This window comes from Canis lupus, chromosome 15 (assembly GCF_011100685.1).
Source record: "Canis lupus familiaris isolate Mischka breed German Shepherd chromosome 15, alternate assembly UU_Cfam_GSD_1.0, whole genome shotgun sequence".
Lineage (NCBI taxonomy): Eukaryota > Metazoa > Chordata > Mammalia > Carnivora > Canidae > Canis > Canis lupus.
Window position 1 is genome coordinate 3,691,627 of NC_049236.1, and position 15,408 is coordinate 3,707,034.

Here is a 15,408-nt window from a genome sequence, read left to right on the forward strand (position 1 = left end):
TTTTTTTTTTAAGATTTTATTTATTCATTCATGAGAGACACTGAGAGAGAGGCAAAGACACATGCAGAGGGAGAAGCAGGTTCCATGCAGGGAGCCCGTTGTGGGGCTTGATCCCAGGACCCCGAGATCACACCCTGAGCCAAAGGCAGATGCTTAACCACTGAGCCACCCAGGCATCCCCACAAATTTTTCTTATCAGTTACTTATTTCTGATAGCCCCTCAATTCTCAAAAGAAACATTTAAAAAATTTTTAAGAATGAGAACTTACCTAACTTCACTGCTTATCAGTAGTAATTCCCAGAAGGAAGAACATTAGGAAGAAAAGGAAGAAAGGGGGGATCCCTGGGTGGCGCAGCGGTTTGGCGCCTGCCTTTGGCCCAGGGCGTGATCCTGGAGACCCGGGATCGAATCCCACATCAGGCTCCCGGTGCATGGAGCCTGCTTCTCCCTCTGCCTGTGTCTCTGCCTCTCTCTCTCTCTCTCTGTGACTATCATAAATAAATAAATAAATAAAAATTTAAAAAAAAAAAAAAAAGGAAGAAAGGGGTATAAAGAACTCCATTCTTCTCCAACTGACCTTTTCACTGAGTAATTACCACTGACCCTTGAGACCCTAGGGAAACCCCACTTCAACCTATTTGAGACCAACCTAGCATTCAGTGCCTTGTGTTTTAGGATTTTTCCAAGGTCCAAATGAACAGAAACTGTATCTTCTCCAGTTCTGTGACCAAATCAGGACAAAAGAAATTACATCCTTGCTGAGGTATCTCTCCAAATATACACACTACCATCTTTCCTCAAGTTGAACCAGGGGACTGTCTGAGCCCCCTGAAAGCCATGACTATGCTTGTATATTCAACACCTAGTTCTAAACCTTGCAAAGAATGGAATTGAACAAATGTTTGTTGACTTCAACTATCCTTTGGGGTTCCAAGTGGTGCCATATACAAACTCTACTATGGTCATCAATCTCCCTGCCCTCAAATCTCTAGGCCAATGACAGTAACTCCCAGTCCTGGAAATCGTAACATAGCTCCAAGTTTTTTTTTTTCCTTTTTAAGATTTTATGTATTCATGAGAGACACAGAAAGAGAGAGAGAGGCAGAGGCACAGGCAAAAGCAGGCTCCATGCAGGAAACCCAACGCGGGACTCAAGGATCATGCCCTGAGCCAAAGGCAGACGCTCAACCGCTGAGCCATCCAGGCTCCAAGTTTCTAGCCTATCTCAAAAGATGCCACATAATTCTCAAATACGTCTTTGAAACAGAACTCATTTTAACCCTCTTGAAGTTCACACTGTCTGGCATTCTTGTTAAGGGAAGGAACCAAAATAAAATTAAACAAAGTCATAAGTCCCCAAAAGGCTGGAGGTAAAAACAGTTAAAGGGTCTTTCAAAGGACTGCTCCTCTCTAAGACTTCGACAGCAAGCAATGTGATTCAGAGAAACCGGGTCATGGTTTCATCTTGTCAAAAACCAGCTCTGTGACTTGAGCAAAGTGTCCTTTGACCTCTCTGGGTGAGTCTTCCTCATCTATTTTTTTATGATATATAAATTTGGGGTTGATTCCAGAACCAACTAAACCTCTAGAGCTAAACCAGTGATGCCTAGTAGGTAAAACAAGAATTCAGTTCTAAAAGGCCTAACCTAAGCAGGAATTTCCTACGGAAAAATAGCCTTAAAAAGGAAGAAAATGAAGGAAAGAAAAGGCTTTCTATGCAAGGGATAAGAATCATAAGTTAGTGGAGGCCCCCAAGAGGAAGAAAGTGGAATCTGTGACTACAGAATTTAAATGAAGACTCTTAGGGGTGTCCTCCGACCCCCAGCCATTTGCTCTCTCCTAGCCCTGTTTAAAGAATCTTGAACACTGAAAATAATTAAGAAATGCAAAAGGCAAACATATGAATCAGCATTCTGGACAAGAGAAAAATTGCTGAGAGCTATAAAATGGGTTTAGGAGAAGAAAATAAGGACATAAAAAACAGAAGAAATAAGAAAAACAGAAAGCAAAAAAAGATAGAACCAAAATGCAAATATAGAACCACAACGCACTTACATTTAACTGTACAGACTTGACCAGAGAGAGAAATAACTTAAACACACACAGAGGTCTGCTCATGCCTCCACTCAGCAACGTCTGACACCAAGGTAAGGTTATGCACCAGGGTGAACGTGAGAGAGAACCGGGATCTGAGACGTCAGCAAGTCTCGGTTCCCATGTGCCTCTCACACTGAGGGCACCTAGAATACTGAATATGATTCTAGTGCTTGAGAATACTTATTTTTTCATATGAAATGCCCCCTACTTACAAACCAACTACTTCATATGGTGTTCTAACTCTGTCCTGGTATACATACAAAGCCGTGTTTATACACTTTGGTTTCTTTGTTTTGGGGGGCTTTTATTTTTTTTTTAATTTATTTATTTATTCATGAGAGACACACACGGAGAGAGAGAGAGGGAGGGACGGAGGGAGGGAGGGAGGCAAAGACACAGGCAGAGGGAGAAGCAGGCTCCATGCAGGGAGCCTGACATGGGACTTGATCCCGCTGAGCCATCCAGGCTGCCCAATATACACTTTGATTTATGGGTCACTTAAGGTATTTTTCCAAGATAATTTTGATTATTTGGGATTTTCATTTTATGGCTGACTTTAGGATCTAGCCTCCTACAAGATGTAAGATGAGACTTGGCCTTGAGGGGAAGACAGGAGAGACATGGAAATCCTTCAAAAGCTAAAGACAATACAGAAAAGGCCAAGAAAGAAAAAACTGACTTATATTTGTGTGTCACTCCTAAGCCCCAGCAACTTGGGTAAGGAGGTGGCAAGTGCATGAAACAGCCCAGAGGCTTGCTTGGGGCGGGTGGTTCAGCAGGTCTCTTATCGATGGTCAGAGAGATGCAGTGACAGGGCACTTGCTCAGAGGCACCATTAATGACACTCTCCAGACCTGGTGCTAGAGTCACTAGGGCCAGACCAGCCCTGAGGATGACCCCTTCCTTACTGAATTTCCTTTTCCTGCTTCTCTCACTACTGTGTATTTGGAAGACCAAGGGCTTCTTCTCTATAGCTCAGTTCAGGCTCTCCTAGAGCACAAGAAATCTCACTACCCTCAGACAAAGACCTAGAAAGCAGATGACCTCCTATAGTCATGACCCACACCCACTCCACAAATAAGAACTGTTTTTGCCAAACAGTACTAATAGAAGTTCCCCAAAATGAAATGGAATCCTTGCTGATATCCAACTATGGAGACACTGAACCTCCAAGATGTATCCACAGAGAGAATAAATCTTTCCCTTTGCCTATGATTGATAAAAAGATCATGCCCAATGGGAAGGTCTATCTCTTTTTTATTCTAAAAGGACAAAAGCCTGACACCATTAGAAAGCAATATTTGAAATCAGGAAAATAAAGCTAAACCCAGCATTTATAGTAAACAGGCAGTAATAGCAATATTTACAGAACTAGCAGTCAATATTTCCTGAACACTTACTTTGTGCCAGGCACTATTCTAAGTACTTTTTAACAAAATTATCTTGCTCGATTCACATTACCATTCTATAAAAATGGCACCATTATAATCTTCTGTAATAGCTGAGAAATTCTGGCTTAAAGAGGAAGGTGAAGTAACTTGCCTGTAGTCACACCAAGTGACAGCATGCGATTCAAGGGTCATCAGCAGTGTAGGTCCTTGGGGAACTACTATTTTAGATGCATTTCCGAAAAGACAGGATGAAAGAAAGGCTAGCAAAAACAATCACCAAAAATTGGACAAATTTTGTTGTTTCCTTTTTTTTTCCAGCTCTGCAAAATGGATGGTAAAACCTGATTAAGCCTCGCCTAGTTCTATTTAGCTATGGTTCCTTCCCCCAAGCCCCTCAAACACAGTACCTTCACAGGCTCTGAAGTCTTCCCACAACAGCTTAAGGAAAGGAAAAAAATGAGAAGAAGGCCTTCATCAAAAGCCCTTTTCTTCTGGCAAACAAAAGGCCTTGGTATTTCCACAGACAGACTAGTTATTCTTAACCCTAACCAAAGATTCTTTGGCAGAGAAAGAAATATGAAAATGTTAGGCTTGTGGGAATGGCTTGTGCTCTAGGCTTTTGTGTCTCGGTCAGTAAAGCCAGCCCACTGAAACACAAACACACGGCCCCTCAGTAACTCCAGGCCGATTCAGTTAACTCCAGGGTCCAGGGAGAGACCAGAGCAGAGATCCTACTACTCCTGATGGTCTAAGCCCTCTCTCCCCTACCCCCATTCTGAGAGGGGAGTGTTCCACAGTACAGGAGGCAGAAAAATACATCTGAAGATGTAAAATACATCTGAAGATACAGACACGTAAAAGTCAAATTCTGACAGTGTAAGGAAACCAACAAGTAGTAGTGGAAGCAGGCAGAGATGAGGCCTAACTCCGGGTGCTCTCATTAGCCTCCATGCTTCTCACCCCAAATCAACAGTGCAGAGTTTTAGCACTTTCTTAAGTAAACTGTGAAGATCTGGTGATTGTTTCAAGTGTTTTCTCCACTCGGCACTGGGTTTTAGAGGCATAGTGTGGCTCTGAATGGCCTTAAGTGGTCATTATTTGCCCAGCAGGGAAGAGAGAAATTAACACTATTTTTAAAAATAGGTTGATAAGGAAAAAAAGGAGGGGAGACTGTCCGCCAGAAGACAGGAAGGTCCTGGCAGCATTGACTCCAGATCTATCTGGGCTAAACTCTGAGTCTGTGATACTTCCAACTTGCATCCACAGCATGAGCACGGTAGCATTATGATAATAAAAGTACCTAAAGCCTTTATACCCTCCCAGTCAACAGCACCCTCCCCTTGTTACCTTACTCATGATATTATGAACAAAACCGCTATGAAGACACAGGCACAAATGGCATACCTCCTAGCAGCTGAGTCTCTGTCACAGCAGGAAACAAGAGTAGCCAGGTATGAGGAGTTTCAACCTGGCTTTGAAATCCCGGGGAATGAACAGCCTAAATTAAGGTGTTTTCTTCTATCTATAATCCACCAATCCTTGAGGTGTTAAACCATGAGGTAATAAGGACCCATGTGGTTTACGATTCTGAATCCTCTTGATTACCCAGGAAGCAGGTCCTCATTTTGCTTCCATGCAGTATCAAAGGCAGGTGGAGTAAAAGGTCCTCTCAGCTAGGCTCAACCCACTGGCAAGTTTCAAATGTCTGGCATATAGCAGGCACACAAATTTTTGTTGAATGAATAAATGAATAAAACATTTCATCTTCAACTGCTATAACTGCTATAATCAGTTCCTTCCTACACCCAAGAGGGTGGAGACAGTGTCAGAAAATTCTAGACAGTAGGAAGAAAAAAAAAATCTTTCTTTTCCCTGCCATTCCTTGGTGGTGATCAAGCTCTTCTGTTACAAAGTATAATGCTCCCTTCAATATAAAATTCATTACTTGACTGTTCTCCCACAGAGTTGGATAACAGGCCACACTATCCTAATCAAGGACAATGGTTCCTCTGCAGCTGGGGTGCAACATAGAGTCCTCTCAAAGATGGCAGGGCATAGTCAGGGAGATGTCCCTTGCAGCAGTTTTTATACAGCAACAACTTGGGAGACAATTCAAGCATTCAACAATTAAGAGATGGCTAAGTGAGGCCATTATCAACTTTATAACTTAACTTATAATGACTATAGGGAAATACTAAAAAAAAAAAAAAAAAAAAAAAAAAAAAAAAAAATCTTTACAATGTTACCAGGAAAAGGCATGAAAATATATATGTATACGTTAAGTGAAAAAAAGCCAGACACAGAACGCCACATTTATAAGAAAGATCCAGAATAGGCAAGTCAGAAAGCAGACCAGTGGTTGCCAGGGATCCCTGGGTGGCGCAGTGGTTTAGTTCCTGCCTTTGGCCCAGGGTGCGATCCTGGAGACCCGGGATCGAATCCCACGTCGGGCTCCCGGTGCATGGAGCCTGCTTCTCCTTCTGCCTGTGTCTCTGCCTCTCTCTCTCTCTCTCTGTGACTATCATAAATAAATAAAAATTAAAAAAAAATAAAAACAAACTACAGGAGAAAATAGAAAACTGTATGCAAATAAGTTTGAAAATTCAGGCCAGTCCTGGTGGCCCAGCGGTTTAGCCCCGCCTTCAACCGGGGGTGTGATCCTGGAGACCCCGGATCAAGTCCCCTTCTCGCTCTGCCTGCCTCTGCCTCTCTCTGTATGTCTCTCATGAGTAAATAAATAAAATCTTGAAAGAAAAAGAAAGAAAGAAAGAAAGAAAGAAAGAAAGAAAGAAAGAAAGAAAGAAAGAAAGCAAGCAAGCAGATCAGTGGTTGCCAGGGACTGAGGGAGGGGAGGAGGTGGGGAGTGACTGCTTAATGGGTACAGGGTTTCCATTTGGAGTCATGAAAAGGTTCTGGAGGCTAGACAATCCTGATGGTTGCACAACCCTGCAGACGTATGTAATGTCTATGAACTGTACTCTTTCTTTCTTTTCTTTCCCAAGACTGTGAGATGGAGGCCTGAGCTGAGATCAAGAGTCAGATGCTTAGCTGACTGAGCCACCCAGGCACCCCTGAACTGTACATTTTAAAACAGTTACAATAAGGGGTGCCTGGGTAGCTTAGTCAGTTAGGCATCTGCCTTCAGCTCAGATCATTATCCAGGGTCCTGAGATAGAGCCCTGGGTCAGGCTCTCTGCTCAGAGTATGCTTCTCTGCCTTTCCCCACTCCTCCCATTTCTGCTCTTGCTCATTCTCTCTCTCAAATGAATAAATAGAAAAAAAATTGTTTTAATAGTTATAATGGTAATTTTAATGGTATTTTATCACAAAAACAAAACAAAGCAAAACTTGGATTGGAAAAAAACAACAACTAAAAACCCACATCAACAACACATATATAGGCCAGGATTACAATTATGTAAAAGGAGGGCAGCCCTGGTGGCGCAGCGGTTTAGCGCCGCCTGCAGCCCGGGGTGTGATCCTGGAGACCCTGGATCGAGTCCCACATCGGGCTCTCTGTATGATGCCTGCTTCTCCCTCTGCCTGTGTCTCTGCCTCTCTCGCGCTCTCTCTGAATAAATAAATCTTTAAAAAAAAAAAAAAACAATTATGTAAAAGGAGACACGAACAATTCCCAACATCTGTTAAAATAAAATGGGACTTCACCGATACTGGACAATAAATAAAAATTGAGAAAGGAAAATAAGAAAGCCAGGAGCATATAGCCAGCCCCAAAGCCACACTTGCAAGCCTGCAAATAAGTACGGACCAAGTGGGGGACAAGTTACATTGCTCACCAGGCACCAGAACAGCAGGTGTGTGTGTTACAGTGTGAGGGAGAGAGGTCTCAGGCCCTCCACAGCCCAGTCCTCTAATCCCCCTTAAAAACACTCCCTAGGGCAGAGAAACCATCTGTTTCAACAAAGCCCAGAGCCCTACAAGCATATTAACTCCTTCACTGCTGACTTCCTATAGATGGGCTTCCCTCAACATTAAGCGTTCATTTTTAAAATGCCTTTAAATGTTAGAACATAAGCTCTTTAAAAGGGAAGAGACTTGCCCCTGTTCTCTGGTATATCTTTAATAACATCTGGGGATACTAAATAAATTATTGTTTCATTTATGCCTATTTTACAAAAGTCTTGTCATTTGTCCTCACTTAGAGCCTGACCTGGTTTCCTCAAATCCACTCCACCAACCAATATTCTGTGTGCTTGTGTACAAGATAACTAGTCTCCTCGCTGTGCAGTTTATTGCTAGATCCCAGTGCCCAGCACAGCACACACAGTGGGTGCTCATACCTATTTGTCAAATGAAGGAATGAATGATTCGCCTTTGGTCACCATGCCTTGTAAGCATTCAGCAATGAGCACTTAAACCTAGCTAGGTTTGGACTAAGTACCATGAGAGTTCACAGAGCTAGAATATCTACAGAATGGTCCTCTCAAAAACCATACAATTTTGACAGGAAGACAAAACTACAGTGTAGGAAAGTGATACATCAGTGTGAACAATGATAATCTGAGAAGTCCACAGGGAGAAGAAAGGCCTGAAGTGAGGATGGAAGAGATGGATAGGTTTCAGTGAAGTATAAAGAACAAGGGTGTCCCGGGTAAAGAGAACTGCCAAAGACACAGCAACAGGAAAGAGTAAATGGGGCAATTCGAGGTACTAGGAGGAGATGAGTCTGTCTGCTGCTGGGAAGTGTGTTCTAGGATATTACATGAGATGAGCCTGGAAGAGTTGGAGGGGGTCAGAACACAACAGTCTGTCATGGGGCATCTGGCTGGCTTGGTCGGAGGGGTGTGCGATTCTTGATCCTGGGGTCATGGGCTCGAACTCCATGTTGGGTGTAGAGATTACTTAGACTTTTTAAAAATAATTTAAAAAATAATTTTAAATTACTTTTTAAATAGGGTCTGTCCTACTTTTGGTAACAGAAAGCACAGGAAACAAAATATGAGGCGGTGGTAGTGATTCAGGCATAAGGTAATGAGTGACTGGACCAGAGTCGTGGCAAACGGAGTGGGGAGGAAAAGGCAAATTTAAGAGAAATTCTGAAGAAACAAAAGGACTTGATGACAGACTAAAAATGGAGGTTGATGAAGGGAGAGAAGCCAGAGATGTCTCCAGGGTTTCTGATCTCGGACACTGGAAGAATGTGAACACAACTGTCAAAAATGGGGAATCAAGGAGAAAAGCCAAGCCTAGGCTTGGTTTTGAAAACACTGAGCTAGAGGCGATATCCAAGTATAGATGTTCTGCAGGCAGCTGAAAAATAGACCAAAAAATTGAGGGTTTTTTATACATACAATGGAATATTATTCAGCCTTTAAGAAAGGAAATCCTGTCATGTGCTACAACATAGGTGAACCTGAGGACATTAGACTAAGTGAAATAAGTTAGACATAAAAGGGCTGAGACTGCATGATTCCACTTATATGAGGTATTTAAAGCAATTAAACTCATGGAAGCAGAAAGTAAAGTGGTGGTTGCCGGTGGGGGGAGTTGCTGTTCAACCAGTATAGAGTTTCAGTCACGCAAGATGAAAAAGTTCTAGAGATCTACTGTACAACAAATAAATGTGCACACAGCTAACAATACTGTGCTGTATATCTAAAATTTGCTAAGAGGGTAGATTTGGTACTTTATGTTTTTGTATCACAATAAAAAATAGTAACACCTGAAAACACTGGGAAATTTTTAAGTAGCAGAAGACAGACGGGGGAGTTTGCAATTTCAAAGTAAAGCAGAAGTCAAAAGAACTGGCTAGAAGAAAAAAGAGGTCAGGAGCAGCATAATAATGCCAGCTATGTCTGTATCGTGTGTTTATGTGTCAGCACTGTTTTGGGAGTTTTACATAAGCCACTCCATTTAATCCTCATCATTTCATGTGGGACATATTATTATCCCCATTTTACAGATGAGAAAATGAAAGCGCAGAGAAAGTGAGTAACCTGCCCCAAGTCACGCAGCTGGTAAATGTAGAAACTTGGATTTTAACCCAAACTAGCCTAGATCCAAAGCCCATGTTCCTCCAACTTCACCACATTGCCTCATCCCTTAGGAAACTGCCAGAGGTACAGTGTTAGAAAAAAGAAAAGACCCAGCAAAAGCACACAAACAGCAGTCTGGGTAAAGGAAAACGAAGAAATGCCCTCATTGAAAATAACAGAAGAGAACATTTTAAATAGGCAGCAAAGGGGATCACTGGGTGGCTCAGCAGTTTGGCGCCTGCCTTTGGCCCAGGGCGTGATCCTGGAGTTCTGGGATGGAGTCCCGCGTCGGGCTCCTGGCGTGGAGCCTGCTTCTCCCTCTGCCTGTGTCTCTGCCTCTTTCTCTCTCTCTCTGTGTCTATCATAAATAAATAAATAAATCTTTAAAAATAAATCAAAAAAAATAAATAGGCAGCGAAGTCATCAACAGTGTCAAATGCCAACCCTCCTCCCAACACAGAAGGAAGTCCACACTTCAAGTCGATCTCTGTAAAGATGGGCCAGGTAGTACAGCACAGAGAATTTCAAAGAACCAGAAGCCCAACCTAGAACTAAATGAGCTTCTTCTCTCCCTCTTCTCACTGGCAGGCACCTGGGGCAGCTGGTCTCCAGGATACTCCATGGGCCTCATCGTGAAGTGCAGCGCCTGACCAATCCCAGGAAATACCGACCCAAACACAGACTGTTGTGCAACAGGTTTAACTTGAGCTGTGGGAGAAGTGGATCTCCACTCAAACTATAGTTCAATATCTGATGTTTGCTTCTAAAACCAAACCTGCTTTTAGAAGAATTTCATGTGCCTGCTCTCTTCTCTCATCCTAGACAAACTAAAATCAGGTACGTACAGCTCCACTTCAGCTACAGCCCTACTTTCCTATAAATGACCTGTCACACTGCTGCCATTGTTATACTTCTCTCAAAAAGCTCTGGATTGTTTATATCATTTCTCTGCCTTGAAAATATCTAGAGCCTTCTTCTGCCTATGTTATTCCTTACCCCTTTACGAACACAGACTCAACTTTCAATTCCAGCCTCATCTCTCACCCTAAACAACTGCCCATTCTCCCCAGCTTTCTAATTTATAACACTTCTCATTCTTCCCCAGAGGAAACAGAAACATCCATGAGTCTATTTCCTCTGCACATCTGTTGTCTTTCCAGAATACTACTTCTCCCTTCTGAACTGGCAAACTGCTAAACTATTACCTTGCTAATCTCAAGGTTCAGCTCAAATGCCAATTCCACTGTCAAGTCTTCCCCATCACCCACTGTGCTGCCCCTAGTAATCACTTCACCTCTGCTCTCACAGCACTTTGTTCATATCTCTACAGGTAGCACCTGACAGGCAGATAGGTAACTATATCCCCACTAGACTATGCATAGGACTGGCAAGCCCTCAATGGCTTGTACAGGGTCTGGCATACGGAAGGTTCTCAATGAAAGGAAGGAAGTGGGGGAGACCCCTGGCTGGTTCAGTCAGTGAAGCAGGCAACTCTTCATCTTGGGGTTGTGAGTTCAAGCCCCACACTGGGTGTAGAGACTACTTAAATAAAATCTTTAGAGAAGGAAGAAAGAAAGGAAGGAAGGAAGGAAGGAAGGAAGGAAGGAAGGAAGGAAGGAAGGGAGGGAGGGAGGGAGGGAGGGAGGGAGGGAGGGAGGGAGGGAGGGAGGGAGGGAGGGAGGGAGGGAGGGAGGAAGATGGGGACTCCTAGAGAAAGAGACAGGAAGCATGGCACATTATCAGGGAGCAAACTAGTTAGTTGATAACAAATTATAAAAAGTGATCTTCCAAATCAAAGGATTTCAAGATATATCAAACCAAGAAGTCTAAAAGGTTCCTACCACTCCACAATGAGCAAAACATTCTGTTTAGCAACTGGTATTCATTCAGAGAGACCATCCTCACAGTTGTTATAATGTAAAATATATATGATTAGGGCTACCAGCCTGGTGTTTCTCCAGAAAAAATAGCCAAAAGAAACTGTGGCAGAATGGTATAGACAAGAGTCGTAACCTATCTTTTTTTCTTTTTCTTTTTTTAAGATTTTATTTATTTATTCATGAGAAACAGAGAGCGAGAGAGGCAGAGACACAGGCAGAGACAGAAGCAGGCTCCATGCAGGGAGCCTGACATGGGACTCGATCCAGAGTCCCCAGGATCCTGCCCTAGGCTGAAGGCGGTGCTAAACCCCTGAGCCACCCAGGCTGCCCAGTCGTAACCTTTCAATACTGATATCTACTCTAAAAAAACTCCACAGGGATCCCTGGGTGGCGCAGCGGTTTGGCGCCTGCCTTTGGCCCAGGGTGCGATCCTGGAGACCCGGGATCGAATCCCACATCGGGCTCCCAGTGCTTGGAGCCTGCTTCTCCCTCTGCCTATGTCTCTGCCTCTCTCTCTCTCTCTCTCTCTGTGACTATCATAAATAATAAATAAAAGAAAAAAAATTTTAAAAAAAGACTAAAAAAATAAATAAATAAATAAATAAAATAAAAATAAAAAAACTCCACAAAACCAAGGATGGGAGAAAAATAATAATTTATACTTTGTTAGCATATAGGGTCACTGAGACAGAGGCATAGTGTAACGCTCATCTCCTGTTGTAACAAAAAACACAGAACTACCCCACACGTTTGAAAAGTCCAGAATACTAATCATAATGCCATTGAACCCCATATTCTCCATGCATTTAAAACCAGTGGCGGGATCCCTGGGTGGCGCAGCGGTTTGGCGCCTGCCTTTGGCCCAGGGCGCGATCCTGGAGATCCGGGATCGAATCCCACGTCGGGCTCCCGGTGCATGGAGCCTGCTTCTCCCTCTGCCTGTGTCTCTGCCTCTCTCTCTCACTGTGTGCCTATCATGAATAAATAAAAGTTAAAAAAAAAAAAAAAACAGTGGCAATAGGGACGCCTGGGTGGCTCAGTGGTTGAGCATCTGCTTTGGCTCAGGGCATGACCCGGGAGTCCTGGGATCCAGTCAGCAGGCTCCCCGCAGGGAACCTGCTTCTCCCTCTGCCTATGTCTCTGCCTCTCTCTGTGTCTCTCATGAATAAATAAATAAAATATAATTAATTAATTACTTTTAAAAACCAGTGGCAATAGAAGGCAAACCCAATGTGAACTTGTATTGATAACCCTCTCCAGGCCAGTGACACGCAGTAAGTCTTAAAAAAATACAATTAAGGTGCTCACTTGGGCAGCACATATACTAAAATCGGAACAACACAAGAGAAAATTAGCATGAGCTCTGCACAAGGATGACTCGCAAATTCGTGAAGCAGCGATCATATTTTTGATGGTAGCTGTACTTGTGGTAAACATAGCATAATGTGTAAATCTGTCAAATCACTAAATTGTACACCTGAGACTAACATTATGTGTCAACTATACTCACATAAAAATAAAAATTATTTGGGGATCCCTGGGTGGCTCAGCGGTTTAGCACCCGCCTTCGGTCCAAGGCATGATCCTGGAGTCCCGGGATCGAGTCCCACATCAGGCTTCTGCATGGAGCCTGCTTTTCCTTCTGCCTGTGTCTCTGCCTCGCTCTCTCTCTGTGTGTCTCTCATGAATAAATAAATAACATATTAAAAAAAATAAAAAAATAAAAATTATTTTTAAAGCTAAATATAGGATCCCTGGGTGGCTCAGTGGTTTCGGGCCTGCCTTCGGCCCAGGGCGTGATTCTGGAGACCCGGGATCGAGTCCCAGGTCAGGCTCCCTGCACGGAGCCTGCTTCTCCCTCTGCCTGTGTCTCTGCCTCTCTCTCTCTCTGCATGTGTGTGTCTATTATGAATAAATAAATAAAATCTTAAAAAAAAAAAAAAGCTAAATATAGGGGCATCTGCCTGGCAGTCAGTGGAGCACACAACTCTTCACCTCCGGGTTGTGAGTCTGAACCCTAAACTGGATATACAGATTACTTAAAAGTATTAAAATATTTTTTTAAAAAAGTTAAATACACATGCAGTGCACACACACAATTAAGGAAGGGATATACTTTAACAGTACAAAAACTGCCATGCATCTAAAAACTACAGGATTTATCAAAGGTTTAAATAGGTGCCTAGTGCTGTAAAAGATGTTGACAGGCCTCACCCCAGAAACACGCAGATTCCCAGATTCCTTGGCTACAGAGAATCACCCCATTGTGATAGGTTTGCTTAAGGGCCTTGGGAATGGGAGGAGCAGACAATTCTCACTGTGAAGGATGCAATCCTGTGGGTGACTCAAGCCATTTTCCACTATCCAGGCTGCTGTAGAGACAGGCAATTTTACTGACCTCCCCACCACCTGCACACAAAGTCGCACACATGTGCCTTCCTTCTCTCAGTCCTCAAGCTAATTTCCAAACACCCCAGTGTATCATCAGCTAGAAAACCCACAATGTCGGCTCCAGGATGTCAACTCCAAGTCAGCAACAAAACTGTACTCTCATCAAGTCTATAATTCTACCCTAAGGCTGTCAGTCCCAAGTAACAGAAGCCAATCTGCACTTCACTGCAATATGTTTATTTTAAGCACAGCACTGGGGTGCCTGGGTGGCTTAGACGGTTAAGCATCTGCCTCCTATGATAGAGTCCCAAGTCCCAAGTCCCTGCTTAGCAAGGAGCCTGCTTCTCCCACTCCTGCTCCCTCTGTTTGTGTGCCTTCTCTCACTGTCAAATAAATAAATAAAATATTTTAAATAAATAAATAAATAAATAAATAAATAAATAAATAAATAAATAAATAAAAAATAAACAAACACAGGACCAGCTCCAGTTCTTCCAGAGGCAGTCACCTACCACAAGCAAGGAGAAGGACATAGTAGTTTGTCAACCAATTTTATCAGGTTAAGCTGGCCTGATGTACTAGCTAAACTCTAGCTCAGTAACAGCAAGAAAAAAGAGAATCTCAACCTCAGACCAATCTGGGGTTCCAGTGCAGAATCTCTATACAGCAATGATTAGGTCATTCATGGTACTGCAGCTTGCTGATCAACACTGATGGATCTCTTAGTACAAGTGGAAAAGGTACTAGGGTTGGGAGGATCAATGAAGCCATTTAAATACCTGGAATTGCTACAAGTAAAGTTTCAGAATAAAACAATGCAGTGATGAAATGATGACATGTGCGAGCTGCTGACTAAGTGAAAGAGACACTTGGCACCTGTCCCATGGTGCAATTAACTGCATGGTAAAATATCTGAAACAGCTGGTCACTAAGCCTGAAGACACAGCTATCCTCAGAGGTTAAAGGGCCCAGAGCTATCAGAGGGGTATTCAAAGGGTTACAGGTAACTTCAGCAGCTTTTAAAAGTGCAATAAAGTTAAAATTCAACACCCAGAGCTTTAAATTATATATTTTAAGACCAGTAATTCCACTTCTAGAGCTCTATCCTAAAAAGATAATCAGAAACACACAGAAAACTTTATGTATGAGGATAATTATTACCATATCCTAGCAGAAAAAAATTAAAATTGTTGATCAGCAAACTGCAGAAATGTACATGCCCCACAACTGGGAAATGTTAAGTAAATGATCCTTCCATTTGAGGAAATCCCATATAGCTGTTAAGAAATGTTGTAGACAGGAACACCTGGGTGGCTCAGTTGGTTGAGTGTCTGCCTTCAGCTCAGGACATGATCTTGGTCCCGCACTGGGCTCCCTACTTCTCCCTCTCCCCCCCAACTTGTGCTCTCTCTCTCTCTCTCTCTCAAATAAATGAATAAAATCTTTAAAAAAAGAAGAAGAAATGTTGTAGACAAATGGATAAAGGCATCAAAAATGCTCACAAAATAATAAACAGCGGGACAGAGAACTACATCATAATAATTAACAAATATATGAAAGCACAAAGTTATATATATAAAGGTATAAAAAGATTAAATGGAAACAATAAGATATGAACACAGTAATCTGTGAATTGTAGGATTTTCGTGATT

The 15,408-nt window shown here is 42.7% G+C and overlaps 1 protein-coding gene and 1 non-coding gene across 12 annotated transcripts in view; one reads left to right on the forward strand and one right to left on the reverse strand.

Annotated features, from left to right (window-relative positions):
* MACF1 (microtubule actin crosslinking factor 1) overlaps positions 1–15,408 on the reverse strand; it is a 341,269-nt gene that overhangs the window by 256,281 nt on the left and 69,580 nt on the right. The gene's annotated exons all lie outside the window — the stretch shown is intronic.
* LOC119869470 lies at positions 12,666–12,773 on the forward strand. Its single transcript, XR_005371028.1, has one exon. It is a non-coding gene; the product is annotated as a U6 spliceosomal RNA (small nuclear RNA).